Raw genomic sequence first — 13,438 nt, forward strand, 5'->3', positions numbered from 1 at the left:
TTGAGAAAAAAAATCTGCAGCCCTGGCTGGCCTTGAACTCCTGACCTTTCTTTCTGCTTTAGCATGCTGAATACTGAGATTGTAGGCATGAGCCTCCATATCCACAGCAAAATCCTTCTGACAATGATGGAGTCAGTCATAATCATCAAGTACAGTTGATGCTGGGTTGTTTTTTTTTTTTTTTTGTTTTTTGAGACAGGGTTTCTCTGTGTAGCTTTGGCACCTTTCCTGGAACTCACTCTGTATCCCAGACTGTCCTTGAACTCACAAAGATCTGCCTGCCTCTGACTCCCGAGTGCTGGGATTAAAGGGTTGTGCCACCACTCCTGGCTGTTTTTTTTTTTTTTAAAGATTATTTTTATGTGTATGAGTGGTTTTTTTGCTTTGTATGTTCACCATATATATGTTATGTGCCTGTGAAGGCCAGAAGAGGGCATTGGATGCCTTTGGAACTGGAGTTACAGTTTTGAACTGACATGTGAGTGCTGGAAACTGAAACCAGGTCCTCAAGAAAGAGCAGCCAGTGCTTTTAACCACCGAGCCATTTCTCCAGACTCGATTTTCTTTGTTGGTTGGTTGTATTTTGTTTTTTGAGACAGGATCTCACATAGTCCAGGCTCGACTTGAACTTGCTGTGTAGGTGAGGATGACAGTGATCTCCTGATCCTCCTACCTCCACCTTCTTAGTGCTGGGATTACAGGTGTGTACCACCATATCCAGATTTAGTTAGTACTAAAGAATAGTGAGAGTCTCAAAATTAAAAGGACACCCCCCCCAACACACAGACACACACACCCTAGTTTGCTTTCTATTACTGCAATAAACATCATGACCAAAAACTACTTGGACTGGAAAGAGTTTATTTCACTGGAAAGCTTGTTAATAACTCAAGAAGTCAGGGTAGGAACTTGAGGTAGAAACCCATGGGCAGGAACTGAAGCAGAGGCCATGGAGGATTGGTACTTTATGGCTTGTTTTCCAGACTCACATTAAACTACCTTTCTTATACCTTTCAAGATGAGTTGCTCTGGAATGGCACTGTCCACAGTGGTCTGGGCCCTCCCACATCGTCACTAATCAAGAGAATGCCCCACAAACTTGCCCACAGGCCAACCTGATGGAGGCCTTTTCTCAGTTGAGGCTGTTCCCCCCCACCCTCAGATGACCCTTGTTTGAATTAAGTTGAAAAAAAAACAAAACTAATCTGCCTCCCAAGGTTGTGTAATATTGCAGTCATTCTAAGAACAGAAAGGAAAAGAAACCTTAGAATGGAGGACATAAAAGCATTTGCACAATTTATCAGCAACAGCAGCAAACAAGAATCTCAGGATGCGCTACTCTCTTTCTCCTTTGGTGAATCCTGGTGATAAGGCAACAAGCCTGCCACGGAGTAGAGTCCTTGAGCAGGCAGAAGGCTGACTGCTTAATATGCTTCAGCTTTGTTTATTTTTAAACACTGTTTACAACTATGTACATGGTAAGCGGTCAGCTAAGGGTGGGAACTCAGACAAGTCTGCCTAGCCCAGCTTCAACTTGATTTCTGACATACAAATTAGGCACCAAACTGAACCTGTCTGAGAACCAAGGAGCTGGATTTCCCTTCTTCTGCATGGGTTAGTCACAGAGTAGGGGACTGTGGGTAGCTGTGGGCTGGGGTAGGGGAACTGGGAAATTGGGAGCACTTTCTGCTCTCTGTCAGCTTAGAGGGTGCTGCTTCCTTGGTTGGGGAGAGGCACTGCTCATGGGGGGAGAGATACAGGGCCTGAGGGAAGCAAGGCATGAAGCTGCACCGAGCACTAGCCATGCTCATCTTAGGCATGGAGGCAACTGGCTTCAGACAAAATCCAAGGCAGGTTAGTTTGTCCTTGATTTCTTGTGTTCCTTGAGGGCTGGCCAATTTCTTATGTGTAATCCTTCGAATTTACCATACTTACCTGGACGATGAAGCAGAAAGATTGATCTTTAAAGGAGAGATGTTGTTGGCATGATGGAGCCTGCTGCTATTCCACTTGGGAGGATCAGGAGTTAAAATTTTCAGCTACATAGCAATTCTGGGCTATCTGATACTCTGCCTCTGAAAAGGAAACCCAACTAACCAATATAAAGTTATTAATTTGGCACACGATTTGTGTCAGATGCTCCTCCAAACACAGCACATTAATTACTTCTCCTTATCTAAATTGGGTAGACTTTTCCCGGCTTATTTTATTGAGGAAAACAAGACTGAGGAAAGATAGGCATGGACAAACTCATGGCCCAACTAGGAAGGGAATGCAGCCCAGATTCAAAATGGGGGAAGGAGAATCGTGTGCAGCAGCTAAAACAGCACAGGCAGTCTTGTTAAGAGTATGATGGCATTCTCAGTGAAGCAGATCAAAGTCTTCTTTAAGGGAGCGCATCCCTGCAGTGGAAGCTGATACTCATTAGTAATTTGAATACTATGTGTGCATATTGTGTGTGTATGTGTGCGTCATTATTAACAATAAATACTGGATAAGTCGGTTTCAGAGCTGAGATTCTGAAAAATGTCCACACAAGACCTCTGCATCTCGAGTAGTCGATTACCACACTGTTTGGTGTGGTGAAGCAGCAGTTCCTCCTACCCCTTCCCTTCCTCTCATCCCATCCTTCTCCTTATGTGTAAATGTTTGCACACAGCTCTGTGTGTGTGTGTGTGTGTGTGTGTGTGTGTGTGTGTGTGTGTACATCACAGTCAATGGTGGCTGTCTTCCTCAATGGCTTCCAACCTTATTCTTTGAGACAGAAGCTGTCTCTGAACCTGGAGCTCACCAGTTTCTCTAGACTGGCTGACTACAAACCCCAGGGATCCTTCTGCCTCTATCTCCCCAGTACTGGAATTATGGGTATGTATAGCCTCATCCAGCTTTTAAAAAATTATTTATTTTTATGTGTATATATGTGTGCCTGAGTTTATGTATGGATACTGCATTCATATAAGATACCTGGGAGGTCAGAAGAGGTGTTGGACCTCCTCAAGCTGGAGTTATACATGGTTGTGAGGCTCCATGTGGGCTGTGGGAACTGAACCTAGGTCCTCTGCAAGAGTAGCAAGCGACCTCAACCTCTAATTCATCTTCAGCTCCCTTTTGCCCAGCTTTTTATGTAGTTGTCAGGGAATGGATTCAGGTCCTCATCCTTGCGTTGCAACACTTTGCAAACTGAGCCATCCAGACCTTTCCCTCCCTCCCTCCCTCCCTCCCTCCCTCCCTCCCTCCCTCCCTCCCTCCCTCCCTCCTGCCTCTCTCCATCTCTCTTTCCCTGACACTGGACTTGATCTGTCAGCAATCCTCTTGCCTCTGCCTCCTGAGTGCTTAGACTATAGGCTTGTCTGGCAAGCTTTTGTTCTTCACAGACCTGTGGCTGCAAAGCTCATCTGATGTGTTTATTGACTGACAAATTTGACCATGGGTGAAACATTGGGCAATCTTTTCTTGCTTGCTGTGGAATAATTGTCTAGAGATAGGAGAATCCTCCAGGGGGGTAGTTAAATGCCTCCAGAAAGCCTGGGGCACTGATGACTCCCTCCAAGGAGTTCTGTAGTTTACAAGTGACCTGTCAGTCAAAGGCCCTCATTAAGTAGATGCTGCAGAATGGAATCTCCCAAAGAGGCTCTTAGTGAAGAAGAGCCTGTAAAGCAAGGGTGATACTGCTGCTTGAATCTGAGTTGAGTTTTGCCTCTTAAGACCCAGTGATATTTAAGATCATTTCTAATGTGTCTTTTTAGGTATTACTATGAGCCATTTACATATATATATATATATATATATATATACACATATATAATATTTTTGGTGTGCATGGTTGTGTATGTATGTGTGTGCCTGAGGATTCTAGAGGATGACATTGGATGTCTTCCTCAATTGCTCTCCATCTTATTTTCCGAGACAGAGTTTCGCCCTGGCCTGGAGCTTTCTGGGGAGGCTAGACTGGTTAGTTAGCAAGCCCTAGAGACCCTCCTGTCTCTCTCTTATGTCTCAGGCTTCCACATTTTCAAGCCTTGGGTAAAATAGGTCAAAATGAGTAAGCATGTTTCACCAAGCTCTTGTTCCTGTATGTAAAGGATACATGTATCACATAAGCATCCTCCAGGGCCCCCTAATTGTTGTTCAAGTTTAGTCCGCACAGCGTTGCATGTCCCTCGTTCTGGGCTCTGCTGCCTTTGTCTTTGTTGCCCACTGAGCAATATGCTGCTTGTGAAGTTAGGTACCAACACCGGGACACTGTTATCTTGGGAGTGATGCTGTCTCCTGTCTGGTGCCATATTAGTCTTTAGTGCCCAGAGTAAAGTGCCATGGTGACTTGGCTCCCTGCAGTAGAAGGCTTCCCAAGTCCTTCTCCCCTTTCTATATTATAGTCCACAACTACCACAGAATAGCTTTGTCCATTGCACTGGAGAGTTCGTATTGAAAACTGAATTCAATTTGTACTCACAGTGTCCAAATATCCATGTGCTCACAGAGATTGGAAGTTGACAAGTGGGGTACCCTCTCCCATGACCAAACTTATAACTCTTACTTCAGGATGTGGAGTTATTTCTCCAGAACACACCTGACTCCGGAAGTATACTTTCCACAAAATTGGGGCACAGGCCTTTAATCCCAGCACTCTAGAGGCAGACAGGCAGATCTCTGTGAGTTCTAGGTCAGCCTGGTCTACACTGTGAGGCCTAAGATAGCCATCTAAAACAACAAAATGCTGGGTGGTGGTGGCGGCAGCGGCGGCGGCGGTGGCGGCGGCGGCGCACGCCTTTAATCCCAGCACTCAGGAGGCAGAGCCAGGTGGATCTCTGTGAGTTCAAGGCCAGCCTGGGCTACCAAGTGAGTTCCAGGACAGGCACAAAGCTACACAGAGAAACCCTGTCTTGAAAAATAAAAATAAATAAATAAATAAAAATAAAAAAAAGATATCTCTGTTAAAACAACAAAACAAACAACACCAGACCAAAATACTCTTGGTAGGTTTACCTAACAATCTGTCAGACGTACTTAATACGTGTGAATTTCTCAAGTAGATACAGCCAAGTCACAGCCCTTCTTCCTCTTCTCTCCTTCCTCTCTTGCTCCCTTTTCCCTCTTTTTCTCTCTCCTACATACATATTCATTCATTTGCCAAGCACCATTTGTATGCCAGGCTGTTTTAAGCACTTAAACTGAGCAATGACAAAAACAGAAGATGTTCCACTTTCCTGAGCATTTTAGAGCAACCAATGCTATGAGCAGGGCATATAACAAGGAACTATATTAGGCAGTGCCCGGGAGCCAGCTTACATGGGGCAATGAGGATAGCTTTTCTGATGAGGTAAACAAGGGCTCAGCTCAGATAAATGACAAGAAAGTTCTAGTTATACAGAAGACCAGTATTTAAGCCTTGCACACAGAGGAAACAATATTTGTATTGTAAGGATCTGGATAAAGATAATCAAAAGACACATGTGTGACCCTTAATCTATCACACTATTGAAACAGTGGACCCCAAAGAAATGGGAATTTCCCCCAGGAACCCTATGTTGGGAGAAGGAAAAGGCACCAACAATTCTAGGAACCTGTCTCCCAGAAAGACATTTTATGCAGTTCTAATAACTTGTCACACCACCTAACAGGATGAGACTGAAGCCCAGTCATGGAGCAGTGGTGGGCAGGACCACACCTTGACCAGGACTGCCCAGATGTGCCTACCCTTGACCATCTCTCTATTTAACTTTTAACCTCACTGGGGACCCAGATGATGGGCTAGGTTGGGTGGTGTCACTGGAATTATTTGTCCTTCTTTCCAGTGTGGCCACATTGAATAAATATCTCTTCACTTTTCACTATCCATTTGGCCCTTTATTTGGCTTGCTGATGACTGATGGCCAAATCTGGCTTGGGGCACAGGATATACTCCCAAGCTGGATAACAACACTGTATATCCTAATCTATCTCTGAGAGATTCCTTTGCTCCTAGCAATGCAAGAAACAAGGTTTCACCCCAAACTCAGCCCTGTTGGCTTGCTCCATTTACCCACCCTGAGCTGTCCTCCCTCATGAGTAGTGACTCTGTCTCTTGTGATTCCATCTATGGGGCTCCTCCATGGATTGCTCTTGAGGCACAGTCATATCTCCAGGTCACCACACACTCTAATGGGGCCTCTGGGCATATGGTTCACAGGGTTTCTAAACCTGTTCCTCAGGGAAGCATGCTTCAGGGAAATCCCAGCCCAGATGCCAAGCATAGGGGAGAGTGCAGTAGGTAGGCCAAGTCTCCCACCCCAGGAACCCCAGAATCCATGGAGTTGTCTCCAGCAGATAAGGAATACACATGCATGTTGCCAAGGGCAGCTCTGGTAGAGCAGGAATGTTTCCCCAATTGGCTATGGAACCCAGGGACTCTGGAACCCCGTGAGGTCTGGGTTTCCCTTCCCTTGGAGGGCATGTTGATTACCCTGAGCCAGGGCTCCTCTCAGCAGCCTCAGCCACTTTCTCAGTTTTCAAGATCCTTGCTGATAGGGCTCTGCCATTGGAACACTGCCCTTCTCCTCTCTTTTCCAAGCCAGGCCTGGGTTGGAGACCATGTGCCTTTGAATTCTTCCATCTCCTTCTATCACTGGGACTCAACTCATTTCCTTCTACTTTTTCAGTAGATCATATCAAGTCTAGTCTTTTTAAGATTGATTTTATGTGTATGAGTGTTTTGTTTCGAATGCCTGTCTTGTGTACACAGAAGTCAGAAGAGAGCTCCACGTCCCCGGACATTGAAGTTACTGAAGGCTGTGAATGAATTTTGAGAACCGAAACTGGGTCCTCTGAAAGACCAACAAGTGCTTTCAGCTACTGGGCCATCTCTCCAGCCTCACATCTGTCAGATCTTAAGCTACAGTGTGATGGCTGGCTGAGATGGTCAGTTTGATTGGATTAAGAAAAAAACTAGGCCACTAATGGGGTGACTTGTGGGTGTGCCTGTGAGGATGTTTCTAGATGAGAGGCTGAAGAGAGACCTGAATGTGAATATTCCATCTCATGGGCTGGGATCCCAGACTAAATAAAAATGGCGGGGGGAAGGAAGCTTATGAGTGCTGGGGTTCCCTCTCTCTGCTTGTGGTCCTCGTTGGCGCTATAGACCTGGCTGCTTCTATTGGTATGCCTTCCTCACCATGATGGATTGCATTCTTCTCAACTGTGAGCCAAGATAAAGCCATGCTCCGTTAGTGATCAGGGACAAATGGTAAACACCCTCAGCATAAGGCTTCCTGCTCTAGATTGTCTTAGATTTCCCATATATACTTTCAGAACTTTGTTTAGACCTTGCTTCTTTGTCATTGGTTTACAGCATTGGCTAGGGACTATAGCACACTTTCCAATGACACGGCCTAGAGTCAGCTTCATCTTGTTCTCAGTCTCACAGAAGCCGTCTTCAACGTTCTGTCATTAGCTGTGCAGTCTGTAGTAGCTTCACTTTGATCGATGTCCTTTGTCATGTTGCCACAATTCTATTGCTTTTTCTTGATGTTGAGGTTGGAGCCCAGGCATCCTGAACCAGTGTGTGTTAGGCAAACACTCTATTGCTGAGATACACCCCAAGCCTCCCGTAATTCTGCTTTACTCCTAGTTTGCTAAGATTTTTGTCTTAACTGAATATTGAATCTGACCTGTAACTTTTGAAACAATCATATGATTTTCTTCTTTAATATATAACACAGGGGATTCAATTATTTTTCTGATGCCAAACTAACTTTGCCTGCCTGGCATAAATATAATTTAGTTATGATGTTATTGTTTCTAGATTCACCATGAATATTGCGTTTGCTGATCATACTCCTGGGAACTCTGAGTGAGGCCCTGGGTTTTAGTGTGGAACTGGAGAGATGGATCAGCAATAAGAGAGCTTGCTGCTTTTCAGAGGTCCAGGGTTTGGTTCCAAGTATCCATGCCAGGTGGCCCACAACTGCCTGTAACTGCAGCTCTATGGGATACAATGTTCTCTTCCAGCTTCTGCAAATACCTGTACTTAGGCACGTACACACACACACACACACACACACACACACACACCTGAAAAGCAGCTGTAACACTCTCTAAGGGTGAGTTAGAAATCAGCTCCTCATTTCATTCATGTCTGTATTGTCTGCTATAAACATTAAAATCCTAGCTCAGTGGTTGAGCACTTGCTTAGTGTGTGTGTGTGTGGGGGGGACCAAGTCTGACCCCCAGCAACAAATAAAACACCTTCATCCTGGGCAGGAGAACTTATTCTGTATGTTTGATCCCATCTGTACATAACTAGGCATTTTCTATCTGAAGCCAAACTGTTAATTTTAACAAACATAAACAAACCAAACCAAACAAAAATCTGAACAACAGTAGTAGTGAGACTTTGTCTCAAAAAACCCCAAACAAACAAACAAACAAATAAAAACAAAAAACAAAATTAATCAACCAACCAAACAAACAAACCAAACAAAACAACCCTCCCCCCCAATTATTTAGTTGCTGAATGCTTATTTACTGACCTGAAACTGTAATTTGTGGCTTAGGAACATTTTTCAGTTTTTTTTAACAGCTTATTTTTTCCTAAATTTTTAATTATTTATTTTCTATTTATTCATGAAATAATTATTTTTTCCTTTCTGCGCTAGGCACTGGTAAGAAGCATGAATAAAATAAGCAAAATCCTTTCCCTGTTCTACCCATAGCATACAGTTCTAAGATCAGGCATACAATTATGTGAAGATTCATAATTAAACCTATCATTATCCAAAGACATAATTACAGATGGTAGAACAATGGAGGAACAATATATAATAATATATGGGGCACGCATCCCTATCTGGGGAGTGGCACAGAAATTATTTTTTGGAGCAATTATATTTAGGTAGAGGCTTGATACATTGAGGGAGCCAGATAAATGGAGACTGGGGCAGGGGCAGAAAGCACAGCCAAAGGGATATTAAAGGAGGTGGAGAGTCAAGCTTGGGGTTTGGAGAGGCGTAGCAAGGGCCATGAGAGGGGAGAGAGGATGAGGTAGCAGGACAATGTAACCCTAGCTGATGATGCCATATTTCCCCTCATGGAAAGGGAAGCATCTTCAGAGTGTTTGTGCTTCTGAGACAGGGTCTCTATGCAGATCAAGTTGGCCTTAAGCTCACAGCAATTCACTGTCATAGCAATTCACTGCCACAGCCTTCCAAGCGCTGGAATTAAAGCATCAGCAGCAGAATTTTAAGCTAGAAAGGGAAGGAATACATTTGTTTTTCAACAGTCTTTCAGGCTGACTGGTTGTGGAGAATGGAAAACAGGGAAACAAAACCAGAAATTGGGTCAGGTTTTAGGGGATGGTTCCTTGCTTTTGGTAGGTAGAAAAGGGTTGGAATAAGGGAATTTAAGAAATACTTAAGGGGTGGGATTGGTAAATCTTCAGTGGCCAAAGAACACTCATAAATGCGTGCTGTAAGTTTGGTTGTATTGTGTCAGTAGACAAATGCAATAGAAAAACACTGGAGGAGGTACCCAGAACCTGGCACTACTGCCAGTGCACACTAAAACCTCCTTAACTATCCTTTGGGGCCATCTTGTTCATACATTTACACTCTCAGGAGATACTAAAAAGGAACCCTCCCGGCCTTCCTGTGTGTGTTCTCACTCCCACCCCCAATCTTTCTGCACTGGGCAACTTCTAATTGTACTTCACTCGTTTATGATAAGGGTTTATCTGACCTTTCTGGCTTCTTAAAGCATGTTTCATTTGCTCACCATTGGCCTTTTTGCCTAACAAAAGGACTTCAAGACCAATCAGCAAATGAAAGGAGCAGGGAGAGAGAGCAGGTACATCGACTTTTATTTTGTGTTGCAGTTGGCTGTTTCTCTGAGATCATTAAATATATAAGTAGGAGAAATGTTCATGTTCCAGCTCTGAGCAAATGAGTAGGTGGAGTCCACTTGTAGAGAAAGGGAGCAAAGGAAAAGATGTTTTACGAAAATGTGTGGTGCTTTCTCATTGCTTTGACCCAATACCTGATAAGGAACTTCATGGACAGAGTTTTATTTTGCTCTCTGAGAGACTGCAATCCATCATGGCAGGCAAGACATGGTGGCAGGTGGACCCAAGGTGTTGAGAGCATGTAGCAGCAGCTCCCGGCTCCCACAACTCCACAGAGCAGGATACAGAGAAAGGGGGCTGCCAGTGCTCAGGTGACTTTCTCTTGTTTCCCTTTTTATTCAGTTTAGGAGCTGAAAATGTTGGTAAGCTTTTATCTTACTACTCCATGATCAAGAGTGACTCAGGAGATAAATCCTGGCTGGAGATACCATCATGAAAGTCAGGGAATACAGATGTGGGTGGCTTCACAGACTGGTGACAAGTCCCACACCCAGAAGGATCTTGGGCTTCCTTTAGTGCTCTGTGCCCGCCTTCTGGAAGCTCTTAAGTTTTGAGCAGGGAGCATGTTTTCATTCTGGGCAGGGCTGGTGGGGACCGTAGAGAGCTTTACAGGGCTGGAGTCTGAGTGCTTAGATGACTTTTCATAGCTCCTTTTCCCACAGACCCTCCACCTGTGTATTCCCAGAACCAAAATTTTGCTCTTCTGCTCTCTCTGTATTATTCTATTTGCTTTGACCCTTGAACGCTGCCAATTTTCAATCATTGTGGTTTGTGATTGTAATTAAAATGTTTCTGTGGCCGCTCATGTAGCTCAGTTCGTAGAATGCTTGCCTAGCATGCATGAAGCTCCCAGGTTTCATCTCCAGCACCCCATGTATAGCAAGGCATGCCTGCAATTCCAGTATTCAGCAGAAAGAGGCAGGAGGACCAAAGGCTCAAGATGATCCTCTGCTGCATAGCAAGTTTGAGGCTAGCCTGGGCCATATGAGATCCTCTCTCTCAAAAACAACCAAACAAATACAACAACAACAACAAACCCCAAACCAAACGAAACCACAATCATTCTGTCCCATATTGCAACCCTCACATGTTCATGTTTCATATTGTTACGTCACCATGGTTAAGGGAGTTCTGTAATAGGGCAGACTGAGTTTGAAGTCTTGTATGTAAGTTAGTTCAGGTAAATTTCCTCAGTTTCTCTGAACATTTGTTTCCACATCTGAAGATCATTATGGGCATTACATTAGATAGTGTGTATGTAAAGATCATTATGGGCATTACATTAGATAGTGTGTATGTAAAGATCATTATGGGCATTACATTAGATAGTGTGTGTGTAAAGTGCCTTATGCAGTGCTTGGCGCATTGTTAGCATTTAATGTACAGTGTTAAAAATTTTTACTCAAATATGAAGAAGTAGGAACACCTGCTGTTATTGGCTGTTTTCCTCATTTATGTGACCAAACACCTAACAAGAAACAAATGAAATTAGGAGAGATTTATTTCGTCTTGCTACAGAACACAGTGGCATGTGCTTGCACGAGGGTGGCAGGAGCTGATGGCGGCTGCTTGCTCACCGCTGTGTGGGTCAGGAACAGAGACTAGTGAGAAAATGAGATGAGTCTGTAAACCTCAAGACCCGCCCCTAGTGACCATTTCCTCCAGTGATACTTCACCTCTTAAGGGGTTCCACACCCTCCCTAAACACTCTACTGGCTGGGGACAAAGTTTTCAAATGCAAAATGGCAATGTCTGCTTTAAAAATGTGGACGTATTTAGCAGGAGTAAGGGGAACAGTGATTTGGTTTGTTTCAGCAGATATCTATTTGTCTGTCTGTCTGTCTATCTATCTATTTTTATTTGTCCCTCAAACTGGACAGGACAAAGCAGCTTTACTGAGGTTTTTTTTTTTTTTTTTTTTTTTTTTTTTTTTTTTTATGTTTTCGAGACAGGGTCTACTATGTAGCCCCAGGTGACTGGAAACTGGATATGTAACTGGTTGCCTTGAACTCACAGATCAGCCGGCTTCTACTTCTAGTATTGGGGTTTAAGGATGTGTGTCAGCACTCCTGGCCCTTCTGAGGTTCTTGTTTGCTTGCTTTAGTTTTTTTTTTTTTTTTTGGGCGGGGGGGGGCGTACGACAGGGTCTTTGGACGCATTGCAGCTCGGATGGGCAGGGATCCAGGCACACAGGAGCCAAGGAATTGGTATACCCTAAGCGTGGCAGCTTACAGTTCTGCTCCAGAGAGGGGTTTCCCCACTGTAACAATGCTCCGGCAGGGGAGAGTTTTCCTGGCGAAGTTGTTACAGAGTTCGGCTCCGGCTGGTGGAGTGTAACAACTCTGCTCGGCTAGGGTTCCGCTCTGCTCCAGTGAAAAGTTGTTTCTTCTCTGCTCCACTCCACTCCGGTGAAAGAAGGTCTGACCCAAACCTCATTCAAGAGATTTATTGGGAGGGAGGAATCCACGAGGGTGGCTGCCTCTGCCAGGGCGGGAAAAGGCAGTTGCCAATTGAACAGGTACAAGGCTTATATAGGACTTCTTGGTGGTGGTGGTGGTGGTGGTGTTCCAGGGTGAAGATTTTCAGGGTGGAAATTGGTCAGATTTCAATCTGAGTTTGGGCAAGCTCAGAGACTGGCTGAATTTTGACCTCAGGGATTGGTTGATTTTCTTGCTCAGGGTTTGGTTGGCTTTGGTGTTAAGTTCGTCAGTGGTAGACTGTTTCTTTGGCTCTGGTTTCAGGGCCAGGGTGTGTTTCTTTGGCTGGCCCCTAACCCTACAGTCTTACTCTTCCAGCCTGCCCTGAAACTGGTGGCCAATCCTCTTGCCATCAGCTCCCTCACTGGTGTACTCTGCCACCTGTGGCCTTACTAAAGTTCTTGATTAAAATCCCAACTCCATTTGGACTCCACAGCCTGACCTAATAATTTACACAGCCAGTGTGGAGGCAAGAGCTTGTGGGCAGAGCAAGTTGTAAACACACTCCTTAATCGTCGTCACATAGCAGGCACTGAAACTACTGTAGGGTATCACCTACCTAGCTGTGTGTCGGTCTCCAAGACCCACACTGGCACAGCATTGGCATGGTAACTTCATTCTCAACCCCTTACCATTTGATGCCAGAGGCAGCCAGGGAAGCTCATGGGGAACAAGCGCGCTCCAGACCTAGTTCATAGGCTAACTCTCCGCGCGAGGCTGCAGTTGCTATGGAAACGGAGAGAAAAAAAACAAACTGGGCTCCCCGCGGGCCTGGCAGGCCCTCAGAAGACTCTAACGGCGGCGGGAGGACCGGTGCTAGGGACGCGCGGCGGACTAGGGTTCACCGCCGTGCTGGCCCAGCGCCTGCAGCCCGCCCCGCCCCCACCTGTGCCCCTCCCCAGCCCCTCCCCCACTTCCCGCGAGTTTCGGTAGGTACCACTTGGACGGGCCCACCCGAGCCTCACCACTGGGCGGCGCTGGCCAGACCGGAGTGCCGGGGTTTCGGACTCAGGAGCTTCTATCTGTGCAGATTACTTAATTTATTGATATTAATTTAGTCTGGTTGACACTGAGGCTGGCTTAAAAC

General features: G+C 45.1%; 1 protein-coding gene across 4 annotated transcripts in view; it reads left to right on the forward strand.

Annotated features, from left to right (window-relative positions):
- The window catches only part of Dcdc2 (doublecortin domain containing 2), a 207,324-nt gene that overhangs the window by 16,226 nt on the left and 177,660 nt on the right, over positions 1–13,438 (forward strand). For 2 of the 4 annotated variants that reach the window (XM_076573083.1, XM_042278299.2), the window contains exon 1: positions 13,080–13,280. The exons of the other annotated variants lie outside the window; for them this stretch is intronic. The gene's annotated coding sequence lies outside the window, so the exon portion shown is untranslated. Of the gene's footprint in view, positions 1–13,079; positions 13,281–13,438 lie in introns of those variants that run through there. 4 annotated transcript variants of the gene reach the window in all.

Source organism: Peromyscus maniculatus, chromosome 5 (genome assembly GCF_049852395.1).
Source record: "Peromyscus maniculatus bairdii isolate BWxNUB_F1_BW_parent chromosome 5, HU_Pman_BW_mat_3.1, whole genome shotgun sequence".
Taxonomy (NCBI): Eukaryota; Metazoa; Chordata; class Mammalia; order Rodentia; family Cricetidae; genus Peromyscus; species Peromyscus maniculatus.